The following is a 9,037-nucleotide window of genomic DNA, read 5'->3' on the forward strand; positions in this document are numbered from 1 at the left end:
TATTTATAGATTTTCCAATTTTTGTTAAGGGAAGAATGACCAATTGAGTGATATAAGAATGGTGTGACCTGAACACTGTTTCAAATAGATTGAACCATAGCCTCGATTTTCCCTGTATAGTCAGCACGGATGATACCAGGCAACACCTGGAGACCTTTTAAAATGAGACTACTGTGGCCTAGCAGGAGATTCACTGTTCTATGAGGCAAAAGTCCACAGACTCCAGTAGGAATAACTCGGGGCCCCATTTCAGGAGTTAGCATGAATCTGGAGGAGGGACTGAGGTCCAAGCCTCCACTGCTTTTTGTCACTCCCCGGAGGTCAGAAGCATGCTTAGTGTTGGAGGGCAGGGCTGGGGAGGAATTAGGGAAAGCACCCCCACTGTTTGGTGGAACCAGGGTAGGCCCTGCTGGAAGTTTCCTAAAATGGGTCAGCCTTCCACTCCGATTTTAGATCTACACTAATTTGCCCAATGATGTTCTCATCTACACCTTGTACAGAGAGCAGACTTTGTTAGAGGAACAGATAAAGGCTGCGCTGCCCTCACAGGTGCAGCAGAGCAACTTTGGGCAAAATGTCCCCTGCCTCTGCAGCTGAAACAAGTAACCCTGTTCCCTCTCCTTTCTCCAGGCTGTGGATGAACAACCTGAGTGATAGCCACTGCCGAGGCAGCCCCCTGCACATGAGGGGCCAAGGTCTGCACAAATGCTAATCATCTCAGCCAGCGTAGCCCATTTTTTGTGGGCTCTCAAAGCCTCCTTATGCTAATTATTTGCACTTTCAAAGGCCAATTATTAACTTGCTAGCCTTTGTATCACTTACAATCCTCCCACCAGCCTGTAACAAGAACAAGCATGCTGAAAAATCTTGAAAAGGTTCACCAGGTGCCAGGCATGGTGGTGCACACCTGTCATCCCAGCACTCGGAAGGCTGAGGCATGAGGATCGTTGTAGGTTCGAGACGAGCCTGGGCTACAAAGTGAGCTCAAGGCCAGGCTGAACTGCATAGCAAGACCCTGTCTCAAAAAGACAAAAAAAAAAAAAAAAAAGTTCACCAGGATCCTGATGAACGGAAGTCAAATCAAGGATGCCTCATCCTTTGAAGGAAGCTCCCTCCAGGCCCTTGCAGCAGCTATCTTAATTTGCTCATATACTGGCACTCAAAAGTAAGTTGATTATCTGTAGCAGCAAAGGCACCCTCTCTAGTTAACATGTCTTTTGGAATGGCTATACTATAAGTAGCAGTGCACATGGTCTAATCTGCACACAATTCAAAAAAAATTTCCTTTCCACAACAAATAATCCCCCAGACTTAAACACACTTTAGCATTTTTAAGGAAAGAATTCCCTTCCAATTTTTTGAGGCCATAATCTCTTGCCTTAGGAGCTCTATTAAACCTAGGGTAAAAGGGGGCATGGGACCATAAGTAGTGGCAACTTGTTTGAATTCCTTTAGGGTCTTAAAGGATACAGCTTCATGAAGACGTATAATTTGCTCTGGGTTTTTAGGGGCTCAAAGTTCAATGACAGGGTAGAGATATTGAAAACGCTCCATGGACTCCCCTGCCCATCTGGCTACCTTTAACACCAACTGCAAGGGAGAGAGAGAAAACAGCCACTCCCTGAGGAAAAAAAATTTTCTCTCAGTGCAACAAAACTTCTCTGAGCTGAAAAGGTGGAGATCACTGTGACTCAGCTAAATACATCAGGTGTTGTAAAATAGAACTCACCATGAAACACTCTTCCAGTGAGGAAGGAACCTTTTTGCTCTCCACTACTCCTTCCCTACCTAATTGAACAAAGTCAGAGGGTTTAAACTCTATTGTGGGGGCTACTGTTCTGCCATCTTTTTTCTGCTTAGAACTTGATCTTAAAGTAGTGCTTACAGCCAAATCCTTTGTTGTTCTCTTAACAAATGTATTAACACTCTCTGACAACCATTGAGAATTATTGAATGATTATTCAGTAGGTCACTCATGTATAGTTCTATTTATATTCTTTAGAAGCAACTTTGAAGCTACCTAAGTATAGTACAACAACTATTGATAATCTCCTACCTCTTTTGTCTGTAACTCACTATCATTTGTCTATTTGTTTTCCTGAGAAACTATCTTGTAGATAACAATATGTAAAACAATAACCATTGATAATTTCCTACCACTTTGTCTGTAATTTGGTAAGCCCCCCCTATTATTATGTTATCCTTCTTTTACTTTTTAAAATAAAAAAATTTAAGGTAAAAAAAAAAACACTCTGATGCAAAATCACAAAAGTAAATACAGAAATCAAGAATACAACAAAGAGTTCCATACACATTTGTGGTTCTTAAAAATCTGTTTGCTCCAAGAAACCCAAGCCTAGTGACCCCCAAAGTCTGACTACCCCTGATAAAATCAATACACCTCTCTCCCTTTTGTTTCTCTCAAGCCCATTTTCCTCTTTGGCCCTAATGAGCCTGTTTTTCTCTTTGCCCCAAGTTTTACACTAGATGACATCAGCATCAATATTCCTCTGTGATTATATTGATGCTATCAATGCACTGCTCCCCCTTTGTGCCCACAATGAGAAGTGTCCCCTCACCCACTATTTCTTCTTACCCTGGTCCTGTGTTCAGGTGCCAATATGCTGCGTCCTCAGTGCAGTTCTCAAAATTCCTGGGGAGAAGGACAGCAAGACGATAGAGAAATAAAAATAAGACACAGAAAGCTGAGGTCAGGTGGAGCCCTCTCTCCAGATGGGAGAAAAGGAACTGCTCAACCACCACAATGCATTTATACATTTGTCATGTGACACTCACTATGCTCAGTGTTCCTGCGGCTAGAACACCTGTTCCCTCAGGGTTCCTTGGGTGTTGTGCTGTTAACTCCACACACGTGAATGATCACTAGCTCAGCTGCTCTGAACATCTATGGAGCATTTTCAAGAACTCACCTGCCTCCTCTCTTCGCCTACCTTGTCACTGAGAGATCCTTGGGCACTAAGCAGGCAGAGCAGAGAAAGGAAATGTTATAGGTTGTGTCTAGATGTCTCATGTGGTCTAGGTAGGGCTTCTCAGAGATAGCTGGGTCTAAGGTGTGTAATGCTGGTTTAAGTGTGTGATGCTGGAATTATGGGTGTGTGATTACTAAAATAGTCCACTGATAGGTTTAGCAGAGCTCTGGGCGTGGATAGTGGAAAGGCCACCCTGGGTATGGGTCGCACCACCCAAAGGGCAGGTAGCCCAAAGGAATATGAAGGGACAGAAAGAAGACAGACTTGCTACTGTTTCTTCACTACTTCCATGCTTTGCTGCCTTCTGCCCCCCAGGAACTGTTTCCCCTCTGCCACCAGGTGGTGGATTGACCACTGATGGGCAACTTATAACCCCCAGCTGAACTGAGTAAGTGTGGTGCTGGGTGTGGGAGGCCCACCTGGGGACTGTTGCCAGGAGCATAGGGAGAACTGGAGAAGGAAAAATGGCTGTTGGGAGTGGGGAAAGGCTGTCGGGAGCTGATAGCTGTTGGGAGCTGTTGGTTGTTTTGGAGGAGCTCGTCATGCTGGCTTTCCTGCTGAACTTGGCTGTTTTCATCCTCCAAAGAACTCGGGACCTTGCTGGCACTGAGAATGGCTTTGGTTCACTTTGGGAGAGCTCTGGTCCTCAGTCTGAGCATTGCTTCCTGGCTCCAGAGGGGAAGATGGTGCACTGCAGGTCTCCTGAAGAAGCTTGCTGCGTTGGCTTCCCTGATGAGAACTCGGCCATCTTGATCATCAGAGGAGCTCGGGACCTCACTGTTGATGAGGATGGCTGTGGTACTTTTAGGGGGAGCTCTGGTTCTTCTGAGCGTCACTTCCTGGCTCCAGTGCAGATCCCTCAGCCTGCTAGCACAGATCCTTCATCCCGCTGCCACAGACTTCCTGGATTCCACCACTGACCTTTGGGCCTTCCTAGTGCAGACCCATGAAACAGGCCTGCAGGAGACATTGTTATGGGCTCTGGGCCTCCAGTGGATTCGTGGGAGGCATTTGTGGGACTCAGGCCCTCAGCTGGATTCCTTGGTCTTAGTATGTGGACAGATTTCCTGCACACTTTTGTATATCGTTCTTTGGGTGACTATTAGAATCATATAAAATATGTGTCCTGTATTATATTGTTTCCCCTTGCAAAAATAAGCCCCAACCAACACATACCCTATCCTGTCTTACAGCCAGCCAGCTGTGGACTGAAACCTCTACAAACTGTAACCCAAAAGAAACCTTCCCTCCTTTAACTTGGGTGTTGGGTATTTTGTCTCAGCAACAAGAAAAGTAGCTAAGATAGTGCACGTCCCACCTATCAGCTTCAGCCTCTCACTCTGCCTGCCCTCTACCTAGCTATTCATAAAACCACATATATATCAAGCCCATATCCTCTCCTGTCCGCCTTATGTTTTACCACACCTGCTAACTAGGAGCCCAAGCCTAGTGACCCAAAAAGTCTGACTACCTTATGGCTACATCTGACAAAACATGTGGCTAAAATATTGATGCACGCCTGATTAAAATTCAATTCTGTAAATCACTTTAAAATATACTGTAAATATTACAACATCTAGCATTACAATATCTTGTAATATTACAAGTATAATATCCACTTGTTATAGTTTATATCAAAATTGTTCCACAAAATTCTCGTGTGTGTGGAAGGTGACTGGCTCAATAGATACTATACTTATCAATGGATTTGTGCTTTGATGAGTTCTGCAGCTAAGGGTGATGTTAGGAGTGGGACCTGTTTGGAAGAGAGGCCCTGTGGGTGTGACCCCAGGGGTATATTCTTGTCCCTACCTCTTTCTCTTTTTTCTTTGCTTCCTACTTGCCATGAGTTGAGCACTTTTTTCTCTGCAGCCTTATCACCATTGGTTATTGGGTTTTTGTGATAAGTCATTCTATGTGGATTAAGATAGAAGCTCAGCGTTGCTTTCATTGGTTGTATAATGGTCAGAGATTTTGCACATTTTTTGTGTTTTTATTAACCATTTTCACTTTGTTTTCTGAGACATGTCTTTTCATTTCAGTTGCCCCTCTTGCTCCGCCACCACCTCTACTTCTTCTTCCTCTTCCTCCTCCCCCTCCTCTTCCTCCTCTTTTTTGAGACAGGGTCTCACTATGCAGTTCAGGCTGGCCTTGAACACACTATGTAGCTCAGGCTGGCCTTGGATTTGTGGCAAACCTCTTGCTGCAGCCCGGAATGCTGGGACGGCAGGTGCACACCACCACACCTGACACCTCAGTGTAGTCTGGAAGCAAAGCAACTGTGTTGTCACAGAGAGAAGGAAAAACTGCCTCCTCCAGAAAATTAGAGCCTACGTTGGAGAAAGTGACCTCAGTGTGTGAGGGACCACAGTGTGTGACTGGGTCCTTTATTGGGGGGCTCTAATATTTTTAGTTCTTTATATATTCTAAACATTAGTCCTCTGAGGAATAGCTGGCAAAAACTGTTTCCCAATCTATAGGTTGTCTCTTCACTCTGCTTCCTTTGCAATGCAGTTTTTAATTTTATATAATCCCATTTGCTGATTCTTCACACTTTCTTGTGCAACAGTGTTCTTTTTTTTTTATTTTAAAGAGTAAAAGAAGGATAACATAATAATAGGGGGGCTTACCAAATTACAGACAGAGTGGTAGGAAATTATCAGTGGTTGTTGTTTTACATATTGTTATCTACAAGATAATTTCTCAGGAAAACAAACAGACAAATAATAGTGAGTTACAGACAGAAGAGGTAGGAGATTATCAATAGTTGTTGTACTCTACTTAGGTATCTTCAAAGTGGCTTCTAAAGAAAATAAACAGAGCTATACATGAGTAACCTATTGAATAATCATTAACTATTCTCAATGATTGTTGTAGGAAACACATAATAATAAACATACGTCCACTTACAAAATAGGATAGGAACAATACAAACATTACCGAGTTATGGACAGATTAGTAGGAAAATAACAATGGCTGCTGTAATACATGGTGGTATCTTCAAAGTGGTTTCTCAAGAAGAGTGTTCTGTTTAGAAAGTCCTCACCTGTGCCTCTGTCTTTAAGAGTTTTACCTATATTATCTCCCAGAAGATTGCTTCCGTTCGAGTATTTAGATCTTTGATCTATTTTGATTTTAGTTCAGTACATGGCCAGTTTCCCCCACACCCTTTGCTAAAGTTTCTATCTTTCCTCCAGTGAATGTTTTTGGCCCCTTTGTTAAACGTCAGACAGCTAAATGTGCTGAGGGTTGTTTCTGCACCCTCTGTTCTGTTCCTTTAATCTGTATGACTTTTAATGAGAGTGCAATGATGTTTTTACCACTGCAGTTTCGCAATACAACTTGAAATTGTAGACTGCAATGCTTCCTGCTTTGCTCTTGTTGCCTAGTACTGCTGTTGCTATTCTGGGTCCCTTCAGGTTCCTTCTAAATTTTAGGATTGTTTTCTCCAGTTCTCTGAGGAATGCTATTGCTCTTTTCGTTTGTATTGCATGAAGTTCATATATCACTTTTGGTAGTGTGGTCATTTTGATAACATTGGTTCTGTCTATCCAGGAAAAGGGATGTCTTTCCATTTTCTGATGTCCTCTTCAATCTCCTTTTTCAGAGTACCACAGTTTTGCTGTTTATTTTAAAGACAATAAAAAATTTTTAAAAACATTAAAAATGATACAGAAGTTGAAAACAAGATGATGAGAAATTAACAATGGTTGTTACATGCATATTGTTATCTTCAAACTAGTTGTTCAGATTACCAGATACAGGCATACAAAATTTATCAAAAAATTAAGCATTAACTATTCCTTTCAATAAACCACTAGAAATTAGTAGTACAATTATCTTAGCTATCTTGTGTATATATATTTTTCCCTTCTTTCTCTTCTCCTTTCCCTTATCCCAGTTGTTCTTTCCTTTTGAGCAGTTTTTTTTTTTCCTTTTCACAGTATCTATTGTACCTTTCAGATTTTATTTACTCTTTCAAGTTCTTACACTAGGGAGACAATACGATGTTTACACATGCGGGTCTGATTTATTTCACTTATGAGTATGGTCTCTAGCTGCATCCACTTACCTATAAAAGCCTCAAGTCTATCTTTCTTTATTGCTAAGTAATATTCCATTGTATAAAAATGTCACATGTTCTTTATCACACATCTTTATCCACTCCTCAGTTGATGGGCATTTGGGTTGTTTCCACGATTTACCTATGATAAATGGCACTGCTATAAACATGGGTGCACACATATCACTGTGGTATGGTGTTTTCAATTCTTCTGGAAAAATACCCAGAAGGGAAATAGCTGGGTCAAATGGGACCTCTAATCCTAGTTTTGTGAGGAATCTCCACACTGATTTCCACAGTGATTGTACCAATCTACACTCCCACCAACAGTGGAGAAGGGTTCTTTTTTCCCCACAGCCCTGCCAGCATTTGTTATTGGACGATTTCTTGATGATAGCCATTATTTCTGGGGTGAGATGGAATCTCAGGTATTATTTTAATTTGCATTGCTCAAATGACCAATGCTGTTGAACATTTCTCATATATATTTATTTGCAATTTGCATTTCTTCATCTGAGAAGTGTGTATTCATCCCAGATGCCCATTTTTGAATTGGGTCTTTAAATTTTGGGGGTCTGATTTTTTTTAATTCTTTATATGTTCTAGATAGAAGTCCTTTGTCTGACTAAGAGTTGGCTAAAAAATTTTCCCAATTCGTGGGTTTTCTTTTTACTCTGTTGGTGATTTTTTTTTTTTTTTTTTGTATTTTTGAGACAGGGTCTCACTATGCAGTTCAGGCTGGTCTTGAACTCACTTTTGTAGCCCAAGCTGGCCTCAAACTCACAGTAATTCTCCTGCTTCAGCCTCCCTCCTGAGTGCTGGAATTATAGGCATGCAACACCACACTGGTGATTTCCTTTGATGTGCAAAAACTTTTCAATAAAATGAGATCCCAGTTGTTGATTCTTTGAAGAATTTCCCATGCAATTTGGTTTCTATTCATGAATTCTCTACATACCCCTATGTCTTCAAATTTTCTACCTACTTTCTCTTCCAGTTGATTTAGTGTTTCTATTTTAATATTTAGATCTTTGATCCATTTTGACTTTAGTTCAGTCCATGGTGATAGACATGGGTCTAGTTTTAATCTTTGGCATGTGGAGAGCCAATTTTTCCAGCACCATTTATTAAAGAGGCTATCTTTCTTCCAGGGAACATGTTTGGCCCCTTTGTCAAAGATAAGGTGGCTGAGTGTGTTTGTAGTTGTAACTGCATCTTCCAGTCTGTTCCATTGATCCTCAGGTCTGCTTTTTGGCCAGTACCATGCTGATTTTATCAGAGTACTGCAGTTTTCACTATAGAGGTCTTTCACTTCCTTGGTTAGATTAATCCCTAAGTATTTAATTTCTTTGATGCTATTGTAAATGATGTTGTTTTCATTTCTCTCTTGGAGAGTTCATTATTAGTACAGGAACACTTCTGATTTTTGTGTCTTAATTTTGTGCCCTACTAATAGCTGAATCTACTTACAAAGTTCCAGGAGAATTTGGGTGGAATTTCTGAGTGCTTCATGTAAAGGACTGCAAATAAGGACAACTTGTGATCCTCCTTTCGGCACCTATCCCTTTTATTTCTCTTGCCTAATTTACCTGGCTAATGTCTCTAGTACTATATTAAACAAGAGTGCTAATAGTGGACAGAGGTGTCTTATTTCTGATTTTTTTTTTGGCTTTTTGAGACACAGTCTTGCTACACAGTTCAGGCTGGCCTTGAGCTCACTTTGTAGCCCAGGCTGAGGGCCAGGGATGTAGCTCACCGGCACAAGTGCCTGCGTGAGAAGCACAAGGTCCTGAGTTCGATTCCCAGTGCCAAAAAAAAAAAAAAATGTAGCGCAGACTGATCTTGTACTCACAACAATCCTCCTGCCTCAGCCTCCTGAGTGCTGAGATTACAGGCATGCACCACCATGCCCAGCTTCTTTTGATTTTAAAAGGAAAGCTTTCCCGGTACCAGAGAAAAACCAAAAAAATAAAAAATAAAAAAT

At 41.5% G+C, this 9,037-nt stretch overlaps 1 long non-coding RNA gene across 1 annotated transcript in view; it reads right to left on the minus strand.

Annotated features, from left to right (window-relative positions):
- Positions 1-5,992: 5,992 nt before the first annotated feature.
- Positions 5,993-9,037, minus strand: part of LOC106147174 — a 6,438-nt gene continuing 3,393 nt past the window's right edge. Inside the window, exon 3 of the long non-coding RNA XR_001231952.1 lies at positions 5,993-6,612. This is a non-coding gene — a long non-coding RNA (uncharacterized LOC106147174). The remainder of the gene's footprint in view (positions 6,613-9,037) is intronic.

The sequence above is a fragment of the Chinchilla lanigera genome, unplaced genomic scaffold (genome assembly GCF_000276665.1).
Source record: "Chinchilla lanigera isolate Chin_1 unplaced genomic scaffold, ChiLan1.0 scaffold00123, whole genome shotgun sequence".
NCBI classification, from domain to species: domain Eukaryota; kingdom Metazoa; phylum Chordata; class Mammalia; order Rodentia; family Chinchillidae; genus Chinchilla; species Chinchilla lanigera.